The sequence below is a fragment of the Myotis myotis genome, unplaced genomic scaffold, assembly GCF_014108235.1.
Source record: "Myotis myotis isolate mMyoMyo1 unplaced genomic scaffold, mMyoMyo1.p scaffold_m19_p_32, whole genome shotgun sequence".
NCBI classification, from domain to species: Eukaryota; Metazoa; Chordata; class Mammalia; order Chiroptera; family Vespertilionidae; genus Myotis; species Myotis myotis.
The window spans coordinates 1799568-1812423 of record NW_023416338.1 but is presented as its reverse complement, the minus strand read 5'-3'; positions in this window follow the sequence as shown (position 1 = coordinate 1812423).

Genomic DNA, 12856 nt, shown 5'->3' with positions numbered 1-12856 from the left:
CCTGTGGGTGGAAACCAGACAGGCCTATTAGGGACCTGACTAACAGGAAATTCCCCTAAATTGAATGGAGGGCTTCATGAGGTGGTGTCTGTCTTATTCAAAACGTGATGAATGAATTGGAGATACAAAGACCTCTTAGCACTGCCCTCAGAGAACTTAGAGTCTGACAGGAGGCGCAAGCAAGTAAGCAAATCACATTAGGACAGTATGAAAAAGAATGCAACAAAGACATATATATTGTGCTGGAGGTTCCCAGGGGCCTATGCCCTACTCTGCTGGTAGGGTGTCTGAAAATGCTTTGCAGAAGGGCAGACCTTTGCACTGATTTTTGAAAGTTGGGCAGGGTTATTTTGTAAGGAGATAGAGGAAGGTAGATCATTTCAAGGAGAAGGAATGAGGTGTGGGTGGGTTGCGTGTCATATAATTAAGAGAATACACTGTGCTTAGATCAAGATTTGAACACCACCTCAGCTTCCTCATACCTTTGTGACTTTGTGACCTTGGGCAAGTTATTTTCTAGTAACCTTTCTGGAACTCAGTTTCCCCATCTGTGTATGGGGAGAAATGAGACCTTTGTAGGAATAGCCATTAGTACTAAAAGAGACAATGAAAGCTCTGGCTGGTAGCTCAGTTGGTTAGAATTTTGTCCCAATACACCAAGGTTGCGGGTTTGACCCCTGGTCAGGGCACATGCAAGAAGCAACAAATGAATGCATAAGTAAGTGGAACAACAAATTGACGTTTTTCTCTCTCTCTTCCTTCCTCTATCTAAAACCAGTCAATCAATAAACATTTTTTAAATGACACAGTGAATTAAAGAGCTTAGCACATGGTAATTTCTTGACTTAAATTCACAACTATTATTCATATTGTAGAGGAAATAGACACATTAAAAAAGATCAGTCGGCTGGGTGACTTCTGAAACCCCTTCATATGGTAGGACAGTGTATGCCTGGTGCTTAGCTCAGGGTCTGGAATATAATAAGACCATTCAATGCACATTATATTTTTTTGTTGATGTTATTCAACATTATAACCCTTGCCCAGTTGCCTGGCAAAAATTTATCAATTCCAGTTCATTCTCAGTAATGTTCTTCTGAAAGGACAGGCCCCCGGTTATTTGTTTAACTCAGTGGGCTTCAGCTGGAGGTGATTTTGTCTTCTCCCCGATCCAGGAGACATTTTGGGTTGTCACAGTTGCAGGTGCTACTGGCATTTAGTGAGCAGAGGCCAGGGATGCTGCCCAACAACCTACAATGTACAAGACGGCCCCCACCACAAAGAGTCATCGAGTCCCACATTTCAATAGTGCCAAGGTTGAGAAACCTTTTCACTGAAACCCAGCACGGTTCTCTGACCTTAACTGGAACCTCTGGGAGGTCTCTTGAGTCCATTGACGTGGTCGTTCAGCTTCATGTCTCATATGTGCCTAGAGATTAATCTGTGAAGTTGACTTTCCAGGGACATTTAAAAGGAAATATAAATAAAACGAGTGTCAACCTAAATCCCTGGACAATTGGATTGTCTCCATGTCTATGTATAGAGAAGGGTTTGTTCTTTAATCAGATCCTTTGAGGCCAATTCATAGCCAAACAGTCCCACTGGACTTTGTCAAAGGATTTTCAATTGGACACTGTACTTGGTTCTTTTTACCCATATCTCCACCCCACCCCCACTTAACCCCTAGAGTGCCGGGGAGCGCGATCGTGCTCCTCCTGTCTTTAGTCAAAAGTGACGGGAGCACTATCAAAGCTCCGAAATGGCGTCCAGTTCTAAGTCTGCTTTTATTAGTCATCACTAATATTGCTAAATATGTCAATGTAGTAAAGGTTTCCTTAAGTTTTTGAATATGTAACTTCATTTACTTGAGATTCACAATTTTTTCCTAAACTGCTGTAAAATCAGCAAAAATGCCTTGGCAATTTTATTTTTATTTTTATTTTTAATATATTTTATTGATTTTTTTACAGAGAGGAAGGGAGAGGGATAGAGAGTTAGAAACATCGATGAGAGAGAAACATCAATCAGCCGCCTCCTGCGCACCCCCCCCTCCCCACACTGGGGATGTGCCTGCAACCCAGGTACATGCCCTTGACCGGAATCAAACCCGGGACCCCTTAGTCCGCAGGCCGATGCTCTATCCACTGAGCCAAACCGGTTACGGCTGCCTTGGCAATTTTAGCATAGTTCCTAGGATATTGGTTGGCACTCAAAGGGTTAAAGGAAAGAAAAGGGAGCTGGTCTCTATTAAGCATTTACTATGTACCAGGCACCATGCTAAGATCAAAGAATGGCTGATGGGTTTCAATAGACAGGTTTCTCAAACTTGGCACTATTGACACTTTGGGTGGGATAATTTGAAGTTTTCTACAGGCTTTTATTCAATTGATTCTTGCCAGTAGATGTTATTATCTGTCTGTATGAAAGATGGAACAGAGATTCAAAGAAGTGTAGTAACTCACTATACCGGATTAATGAATAATGTTGTCCCCAATTTCAGATCCACTCGGTACCTGTGACTGTGACCTTATTTGGAAAGAGGATCTTTGCAGATGTACTTAGATAAGGATCTTGAACTGAAATAATTCTAGATTTAGGGTGTTCCCTAAATTCAATACTAATGTCCTTATGAGAAGAAGAGAGGCTACACATAGAAACAGAAGCTTCATGTGAAGACAGGGGTAGAGATTGAAGTCACCCAGCTACAAGCTAGGGACACCAAGGATGACAAGAGCCACCAGACTCTAGGAGAGAGGCATTGGACAGATTCTCCCTCATGGCCTCCAGGAGAAATTGATTTCATAAACACCTTGATTTTGAACGTCTGGCCTTCAGAACAGCGAGAGAATAGGTTTCTATTTTTCTATTCCAGTTTGTGGCACTTGGTTACAGAAGCCACAGGAAACTCATACATTAACCCAAGATCAGCCAGCAAACAAGTGGTAGGATCCATTTTTAAACAAATGCTCGTATAACTTCAGAGTTCCCTGCATTTTCCTTCAAATCTTACCTTCCAGCAAAAGGAAATGGGTTATTCAGTTCCCGCTTCCCCCAAAGGTTCCCGCTTCCCCCAAGCAAACCTTTGGCTTTCCTGCCCCCATGATGTTCTGTTTACTTCCTGGATTTGATGATTGTCTTACTGCCTGGTCTGGGGCAGAAGCCAGCTCACCAGCTCTGGGGTCCAGGTTTCTCTTGGATGTCCCTGCCATGGCGCTCCCCCGGTCACTCACCCAGCTCCGGCCTGGTGGTCATCGCTGCTGATTGGTCAATGGCCATTCAGCCTCTGCCTTGAGAAATACTATATAGGTCAACTCTGCTTTACCTCCGAGAAGTGTCGATTGGTCTGGAAGATGATATGAACACAATGCCATTGACTCTGGTACTTCAGATCTCTGCTTCTGAAGACTACGCGGCATCTCCCAGTGTCTTACCCATAGAAGGTCCCCTTCCTTCCCTCACACACTCAGTGCTGTGTTTCCCTAACCTCACCTCCCCTTCCAGAATTACCAGGTGGTCCCTTTGGTGATGATGAGCCCACAGACCACCGCATTCCCTGCTCTGGCTTTCGGGGTCCCTGTGAGCAGCTTTTCGGGTGGGATTGTGACCCCCTTGTCATGGTTTGCCTTGGGATTTGCACACATTCTTCCTTCAGGAGATTTTTAGGGAAAAGATGGCTCCTTCCACTAAACCCAGCTTCCCTCCCCAGGCAGGTGGGCAGGACTGGACCGAGAAAAGTCTTGGCTTAGAATTTGTTACCTCCTTGTCCTAAATCAGCTCCTTCACACCTTAGGCTGAAGAACTCCTCCAGCCATTTTTCTTAGCTGACCTTTAAAATCCCACCTTTTCACGTTTTTCTCATTGCTGCTTGCGTTTCAGATCTGGTTTCCTTTGCTGAGAATGAGAGATGCAAGCATTGGAGTTAGCTGGCTTCCTGTTGCGAATCAAACCTTCCCAGCATCTCACCTATGAATGAGCCCTTTCTCCATCGGACATAGAAAGTCCACAAAAATGTTTTGACTTCAGAAGGAAAAAGATGACTCTATCCAATGTGGAGAATAAGTGTCTTTGTACCAACAACGAGCTGTAAAATATAATTTTTAATGTTATTTTTTTATGGAGGAAGAAGTTTACAGAAGCAAAAGTGCCTCTGGCCCATCAGAGATACTAGTACACGGCAGCCCTGCCTTTCCCTCTCTTGACTAGTTTGGTAATCAAATAACAAGGGACCTGAGAGCCCTGTTCACAAAACACTTTGCTTTCATTGCCTATTTGACCCTGACTCCCAACCACACCAGCCACATGGCGAGCGCTCTATAAGCATTTTCTGAATGAATAAAATAAAATACTTAGTGTGGTGATGTGTTTAAGCTGATACAGGGATTGACTGGCAGAGTTGGGAACCCATCTGACCGGTTCCAAGTCGCGTGTTCTCTCTCCTCTGATGGTTCGATAGAGGCTTGGCTTTCTGCTCTGGCTCTCCAAGCTGGTCTGGTTTTATCTGGAGACCTTCAGCATATCTGTGTTTTAAACTGTCCCTGGAAGGGAGCTGAAGGTATCTCCGGGCTGTGCCAGGGAGCATTTCCTAAGTCCAATCTCTCAGCAACGATCAAGAGCTACCGGTCTTCCCAGCTCAGCTCAGCAGCTTCTGTGCAAGTTCAAGCATGGACTTGAAAACAGGTGACCTCCCCTGGTATGCTCAGCCTCACGGCAGTGCTATCAACTGAGATTAAACCAGCGGTTCTCAACCTGTGGGTCAAGACCCCTTTGGCAGTCGAACGGCCCTTTCACAGGGGTCGCCTAAGACCATCCTGCATATCAGATATTTACATTACGATTCATAACAGTAGCAACATTACAGTTATGAAGAAACAACGAAAATAATTTTAGGGTTGGGTCACAACATGAGGAACTGTATTTAAAGGGCCAGAAAGTTGAGAACCACTGGATTAAACCAATGGTCGAATGCCTACCTGCAAGCTGGAAAGGATTAAGATCAATGTACCATTCCTCTCTCTCCAAGTGCATATCGTCAAACAGTGTGATTATAAAAATTACGTATAAAGCCACCAGTCCCTGGGGTTTTCTTGCCCATAAGCAGTGGAGTTCCAGATTCTTACCTTCATTTGCCAGGGTCTGAGAGAACCCCTCTTAGCCCCAACACACACTTCAATTCTTACCCTGGAATCCGGCACCTTTGGTGAATGAATCTTGCCTGGGTCTGTGGAGGGATGACAAAATCGTCTGAAGATAGAGGCTCTGGGGGACAGTGTTACATCAGAAAGCTTCTTTTTATTTTTATTTTTTGCCAGAGAGAAAATTGATAGCCCTGGGAGCTAGGGCCCTTGAGATCGGAATTTCCCCAGGAGACCCAGTTTTCACCTCTCAGTAACAGGAAAGCGGGAAGCACTGTGGTGGATCAGTGAACTTTCCAGAGAGTCTAGAGCAGCCGTGGGCAAACTACGGCCCGCGGCCGGATCTGGCCCGTTTGAAATGAATAAAACTAAAAAAAAAAAAAAAAGACCGTACCCTTTTATGGAATGATGTTTACTTTGAATTTATATTAGTTCACACAAACACTCCATCCATGCTTTTGTTCCGGCCCTCCGGTCCAGTTTAAGAACCCATTGTGGCCCTCGAGTCAAAAAGTGTGCCCACCCCTGGTCTAAAGTCAAAACAATTGGCTGGTAATTCAAATTCCTTCTTTCTCCTCTTTTATTTATTTATTTTTTTTTAAAGGAGCAGAGTGGAAAGGACAAAGAGCAGAGGCATTCGCCTGTAGAATTTCCTGTACCAAAATAGCGGTAGAATTAGAGAGATAAGTTGGACATAGGTTTTTAAGTCTTTTTTTTTTTTATATGTATTTTTATTGATTTCAGAGGAAAGGAGAGGGAGAGAGATAGAAACATCAATGATGAGGGAGAATCATTGATTGGCTGCCTCCTGCACACCCCCCACTGGGGATCAAGCCCATAATCCCGGGTATGTGACCTTTATTGGAATCGAACCTGAGACCCTTCAGTCCGCAGGCCGATGCTCTATCCACTGAGCCAAACCGGCTAGGGCCCTTCTTTCTCCTCTTATGGGAAAAGGGAATGTGAAATATTTTGTTTCATTCAAGGATATGTTTTACTGATTTTTTTTATTTTTTTTTGAGAGAGAGGAGGAAGGAGGGAGGGAGAGAGAGAGAGAGAGAGAGAGAGAGAGAGAGAGAGAGAGACATCAGTATATGAGAAAAACCTCAATCGGTTGCCTCCTGTACTCACCCCCACGGGGATCGAATCCACAGGCAACCTTTTGGTGCATGAGACGACGCTCCAACCAATTGAGCCACAACAGCCAGGGCAGATCCTTTTATTTAAAATCTGCGTGGATAGGTGAACCATGTTGTCTTTTCTTATAAACATGCTCCCTGGTTTTAAAGTCAAGATTGCATTGACACAGTGATTTTCAACCTTTTTTCATCTTATGGCACACGTGCACTAATTACTAAACTTTTGTGGCACACCAAAAAAAAAAGCATATTGTATTTTTACTGATCTGACCCCCCAAAAAAGCTGTAATTTTTTTTTTCCATTCACACCAGATGGCTATTGTGTTGGCTGTTGTCGTTTTTAAATTTGACAATCTAAGGGAAAAGAGGTCAGTGCCCCTGACTAAATAGGTATTGCATTTTTTACAAATAATTTTTAAAACATATTTTATTGATTTTTACAGAGAGAAAGGGAGTGGGATAGAGAGTTAGAAACATTGATGTGAGAGAAACATCGATCAGCTGCCTCCTGCACGCCCCCTACTGGGGATCAGCCCTCAACCAAGGTACATGCCCTTGACCAGAATTGAACCCAGGACCCTTCAGTCCGCAGGCCAACACTCTGTCCACTGAGCCAAACCTGTTAGGGTGGTATTGCTTATTTTAAAAATTCTTGTGGCACATGGGTTGAAAGTCACTGCATTAACCTAATGAAAGGAGCTGAGCATATTATCTATATGTATATGTAGTCTATGTATATGTATATCTATATTTTGCTTTTTAAGAGCATGTATAAGATACTCATCGACTGTTCTTTAAGAGTTTAGGAGAGCTTTCCTGGCCAGTGTTCTCAGTGGTTAGTGTGTCGGCCCATGCACCGAAGGATCGAGGGTTCAATTCCCAACCAAGGGCATGTGCCTGGGTTGTAGGTTCAATTCCCGCCCTGGTTGGGGTACTTGCGCTTATGGGAAGCAACCAATTGATGAGTCTCTTTCACATTGATGTTTCTCTCTTTCCCTCTCTCTTTCTTCCTCTCTCCCTTCCACTCTCTCTAAAAATCAATGGGACAAAAAGTATCTTCAGGTGAGGATTAACCACCATCACAACGAAAAAGTTTAAGAGAGCTTACTTGTAAATCCACTGGGGCCAAAGATATTAGGGAGGGATGGTGTTTGACTAATCATGTCATTTTCTTTAAAACTTAAGAGTATACAGGGTTCCTATTTTTTCTTGTACCAGTTTGGAAGTTTAGATTTTTCTAAGAATGTATTTATTTCGCTGTTTCAAATTTTAACTTATATTTGTCTTACTATTTTTATTAATTTAAAAATATCCAGGACCCCTTGGGGGATGTAACAGTGTGCAAATCAGGGCCTGGCGCTGCACTGCTCGCTCTCATCCTGGCCTGCTGCCGCCACTCCATAGTGCTGCTGTGGAGTTGGGAGAGGCTCCCACTGTGGCAGCTGTGCTTGCCAGCCATGGGCCGGCTTCTGGCTGAGCAGTGCTCCCCCTGTGGGAGCGCACTGACCACCAGGGGCAGCTCCTGCATTGAGCATCTGCCCCCGGTAGTCAGTGCACATCATAGCAACTGGTCATTCTGGTCGCTTAGGCGTATATATATATATATATATATATATATATATATATATATATAGAGAGAGAGAGAGAGAGAGAGAGAGAGAGAGAGCGCCCAGTGCACAAATTCGTGCACCTTGAAAGGAACTGTGGGCCGTGAGATGCAGTGGGCACAGGGGCGGGTCTCAGCTTATTCTCTGTGTCCCCTCCCAGCCCCTCCCACCATGGTCCCCTGGTCCCGTGTCTGCCAGCAGTCCCGCTCCTGCCGCCACTGCTCCCATGTGCTGATGGCACTGGCCCTGCTCACACCCACTATGGTGCGGAGCAATTGGGGCTGGCGCCAGCAGCAGGTGTGAGCGGCAGCTGCTGTCCTGATTGCCCCTCAGGAGCAGGGGGAGGTGGAGAAGCCCTCAGGGGTGATCAGGGCTGGAGCCGCTGCTCACACTCACTGATGGTGCTGAGCCATCCAGACCAGCACTGGGCACCGGCTGCAGGTGCGAGCTGGGCCAGCACTGGCAGTGGGTGCAAGTGGTGGCTCCGGCACCGGCAGCAGGTGTGAGCAGGGCTGGTGCTGGCAGCAGGTGTGAGCGCCGGGTGGGACTGCAGCACATGGGAGCAAAGAATTTTCAGTAACCACTAGAGCAGTGATTCTCAACCTTCCTAATGCTGCGACCCTTTAATACAGTTCCTCATGTTGTGGTGACCCCCAATTTCATTGTTAAAAATTGAACATAATTAAAACATAGTGATTAATCACAAAACAATATGTAATTATATATGTGTTTTCCGATGGTCTTAGGTGACCCCTGTGAAAGGGTCGTTTGACCCCCAAAGGGGTTGTGACCCACAGGTTGAGAACCGCTGCACTAGAGGCTCTCCCCAATGACAGCGACTGGTGCCCCGCCTTGGTCTGGTGCCCCCACTCACTTGCTCCACCATCCCACCGTGGCTGATGGCCACCATGTTCTGCACACGCCCCCTGGTGGTCAGTGCACATCACAGCGACTGGTTGTTCAGTTGTTCCAGTTCCACTGTTCGGTCTATTTGCATATTAGCCTTTTATTATATAGGATAGATAACTACCATAATTAGTCATACCATAATCAAAGTTTTCCCTGTTGTCTTACATGTATTTTATAGCTGGTTTTTCTAAATCAGCACCCAATCTAGTGCCCTATATTGCACCTAGTTGTTATGTCCCTTGAATTTATCTCCATTCTTTTCATGACCCTGTTATTGAGACCAGACCAATTGTTCTGTGGGATGTCCTACCTTCTGACTGCTTTCTCATGGCATCATTTAGCTTATTCCTCCTTGCAATGATCATTCATTTCGATGATCAGCTTTGACCAATGAACACGCTGTATTCTCGTTCCTCCATCCTTTTAATATTAACCATTACCCAGTAAAAGTTTCATTTCGCAGTGGCAGAGACGTCCTAGGCTGGCTTTCATGACTCAACCATTTTCCCAGGAACCCTGTTTCTTTTTAGTGGCTTATGGTAATAGAGACATTATGATTAGTATTTCCTTAAATTATATTTTGTTTGTTTTCAAGATTGTTGCCTTAGCTTTCCTTTGATACATATGTGTCTGGCAAATATTTGTCAATCCAATTATTTTCTTTTGTTTATTTATTTATTTTAATTTTTTAATTACAGTTGACATATATTATATATTAGTTTCAGGTGTGCATCCCAGTGATTAGACATTACATAACTTACTAAGTGACATTCCTAATAAATCTCTTACCCATCTGACACCATACGTAGTTATTACAATATTATTGACTATATTCCCTATGCTGTACTTAACATCCCCATGACTATTCTGTAACAACCAATTTGTATTTCTTAATCCCTTCTCCTTTTTCACTCATCCTCCCATCTGGAAACTGTTAAAATGTTCCCTGTATCTATGAGCCTGTTTCTGTACTGATTGTTCATTTTGTTTTCTTAGATTCAATTGTTGATAGATATGTATTTATTGAATTTTTTTGTTCATATTTTTATCTTTTTCTTCTTCTTCTTCTTAAAGAAGACCCTTTGGCACTCCATGTAATACTGATTTGGTGGTGATGAACTCCTTTAGCTTTTTCTTGTCTGGGAAGCTCTTTATCTGTCCTTCCATTCTAAATGATAATTTTGCTGGGTAGAGTAATCTTGGTTGTAGGTCCTTGCTATTCATCACTTTAAATATTTCTTGCCAATCTCTTCTGCAAAGTTTCTGTTGAGAAGTCATCTGACAGTCTTATAGGAGCTCCCTTGTAGATAACTAACTGCTTTTTTTTTTTGCTGCTTTTAAGATTCTCTCTTTGTCTTTAACTTTTGGCATTTTAATTATGTCTTGTGTGTGGTCCTCTTTGGGTCCATCTTTTAATTTATTTATTTTTGTTAATCCTCACCTGATGATATTTTTTCATTGCTTTTCAGAGAGAGTGGTAGAGAGGGGTAGGAGGGAGAGAGAGAAAGAGAGGAAGAAAGAGAGAGAGAGAGAGAGAGAGAGAGAGAGAGAGAGAGAGAGAGAGGAAAAAGAGAAAAACATCAATGTGAGAGAGACACAATGATTGGTTGCCTCCTGCACACGCCCCAACTAGGGCCAGGGATCAAACTGCAACCCAGGATGTGCCTTTGACTGGGAATCAAAACTGTGACCCTTTGGTGCATGGGCTGACACTCTAATCACCGATCAACACAGGCCAGGACTCTTTGGGTTCATCTTGTTTGGAAATCTCTGTGCTTCCTGGATTTGTATGTCTATTTCTTTCACCAAGTTAGGGAAGTTTTCTGTCATTATTTTTCAAATAGGTTTTCAAATTCTTGCTCTCGCTCTCGTTTCTGGCACCCTCATGATGTGAATGTTGGAATGCTTGAAGTGATCCCAGAGGCTCCTTACACTATCCTTATTTATTTGGATTCTTTTTTCTTTTTGCTGTTCTGATTGGATATTTTCTGTTTCCTTATCTTCCCAATATTTAAAAAAATATATTTCTTTATTGATTTCAGAGAGGAAGGAAGAGGGAGAGAGAGATAGAAACATCAATGATGAGAGAGAATCATTGGTCGGCTGCCTCCTGCACCCCCCCCACTGGGGATTGAGCCTGAAACCCAGGTATGTGCCCTTGGCTGGAATCGAACTTGGGACCCTTCAGTCCACAGGCCAACTCTCTATCCACTGAGCAAAACTGGCTACGGCTCTTCCCAATTTTTTTATTTGATCTTCTGCTTCATCTACTCCACTGTTGATTCCCTGTAATATATTCTTCAATTCAATTAATGTATTCTTCATTTCTGATTGGTTCCTTTTTATGTTTTCTAGTTCTGCTTTTATGTTTTCTATCTCTCTGTTGAAGTTCTCACATCTACTCTTCCCCTACGTTCATTGAGCATCTTTATAACCAGTGTTCTGAAATCTGCATCTAGCAGATTGCTTGTTTCCATCTTGTTTAGTTCTTTTTCTGGAGTTTTGTTATGTTCTTTCATTTGGGACATGTTTCTTTGTCTCCTCATCTTGGCAGCCTCCCTGTGTTTGCTTCTGTGTATTAAGTAGAACTGCTACAATTTGGAGGCTTGGTAGAGTGGTCTTTTGCAGTAGGTACTCTGGAGGGTCCTGTGGCACAGCCTCTCTGATCACCCAAGCTGGGCACTCAAGGTGCACCCCCTGTGCAACTACAAGAGCCTTGATTGCTATTGGCATGTCAATGGGAGAGACTTGCCTCCAAGCCGATTAGCAAAAGGGACTGGCTGTGGCCACTGACCTCTGACCACTATGAAGCATCAGCTGTGCAGGGGCCCACCCCACAGAGCAGGACTTACCTCAGTGGGGCTCTGGTGCCCGCTGAGTTTGCCCCTTGAGTGTGTCACTTGAGGAGGTGGTGGTGCTTTGACATGATATAAAGCTCTTCACTGGGTGTGCTGGCTCTGGAGCCTTAGGGAAGTGCAGCCTGTGTTCTGCCTGGGGCCTCCTGGCATGAGCTACAAAGAAATCTGCAGATGGCTACTACTTGTGCTGGGCTTGGAGTTGCCCATGTGAGGCCAAGCTATAAACCAAGCCATCTGCTGCTAGTGCCAGGCTGGGGGCCACTTAGTGAGAGGTGAGGCTTGCTTAGACCAGATGCTGCTTGTTTGAGGGATTTTAGGAAAATCTGAAGCATGAGCCAAGACAGGCCATTTGTATGGAAAAGCTACTGGAAATAACTTGGGTAGGCTTGAAAGTTGGGTGGGGCGGGCCTCAGGGAATCACCAGGGCAAAGAGTGTGAGCCCAATGGATCAAGTCTCAAATATGGCACCTGCCTACTGGCTCTGTGGGAGGGGGCCCCAGAAAAGGAGCAAGTGCTTCTGTCAGCACTTCTGTGTGGGATAAAGTTGTCCCCCCAGATCTTTCCCTGATACCAGACTCTGCAAATGTCTCTGGTGACTTTTGAGCTGCTACCCCAATGCTGGAGCTCAGAGGGAGTGAGTCTGAGCATAGGCCCTTTAAGAGGAACTTCCTGGGACTCCAGCAAACCTCCTTCTCACTCAGCCTCAATCCCCACTGGTTTTTACAACTAGAAGTTATGGGGACTTCTCTTCCTGGCACTGGAACCTGGGCTGGGGGGCCGGCTATGGAGCTGAGATCCCTCACTTCTCAGGGGAGACCTGCACAGCTGATCTTCATCTGCCACATGTGGGTGTGGGACCTGCCTGTTCTGCATCTCCACCCCTCCTATCAGTCTTGATGTGGTTTTTTTCTTTATATCCTTAGTTGTAGGACTTCCACTCAACCAAATTTCAGGCAATTCTGAATGATGGTTGTTTTGTAGTTTAGTTATCATTTTGATGTGGGAGGAGGCAAGTATCACATTTACCTGCGCTGCCATCTTGACCAGACACCCAATTCTTTTCAAACGTTTAGTACCTTTATCATAGTAAATTCAAAATATGGAGTAAGATGGCAGAAATGAGTACAGTTAAAACAGTATTGGATAAACGTGAATGGGTTTTAAAACATCAATGAAAAGATAAAGACTCTCAGAGTTGAAATAAAAAATAA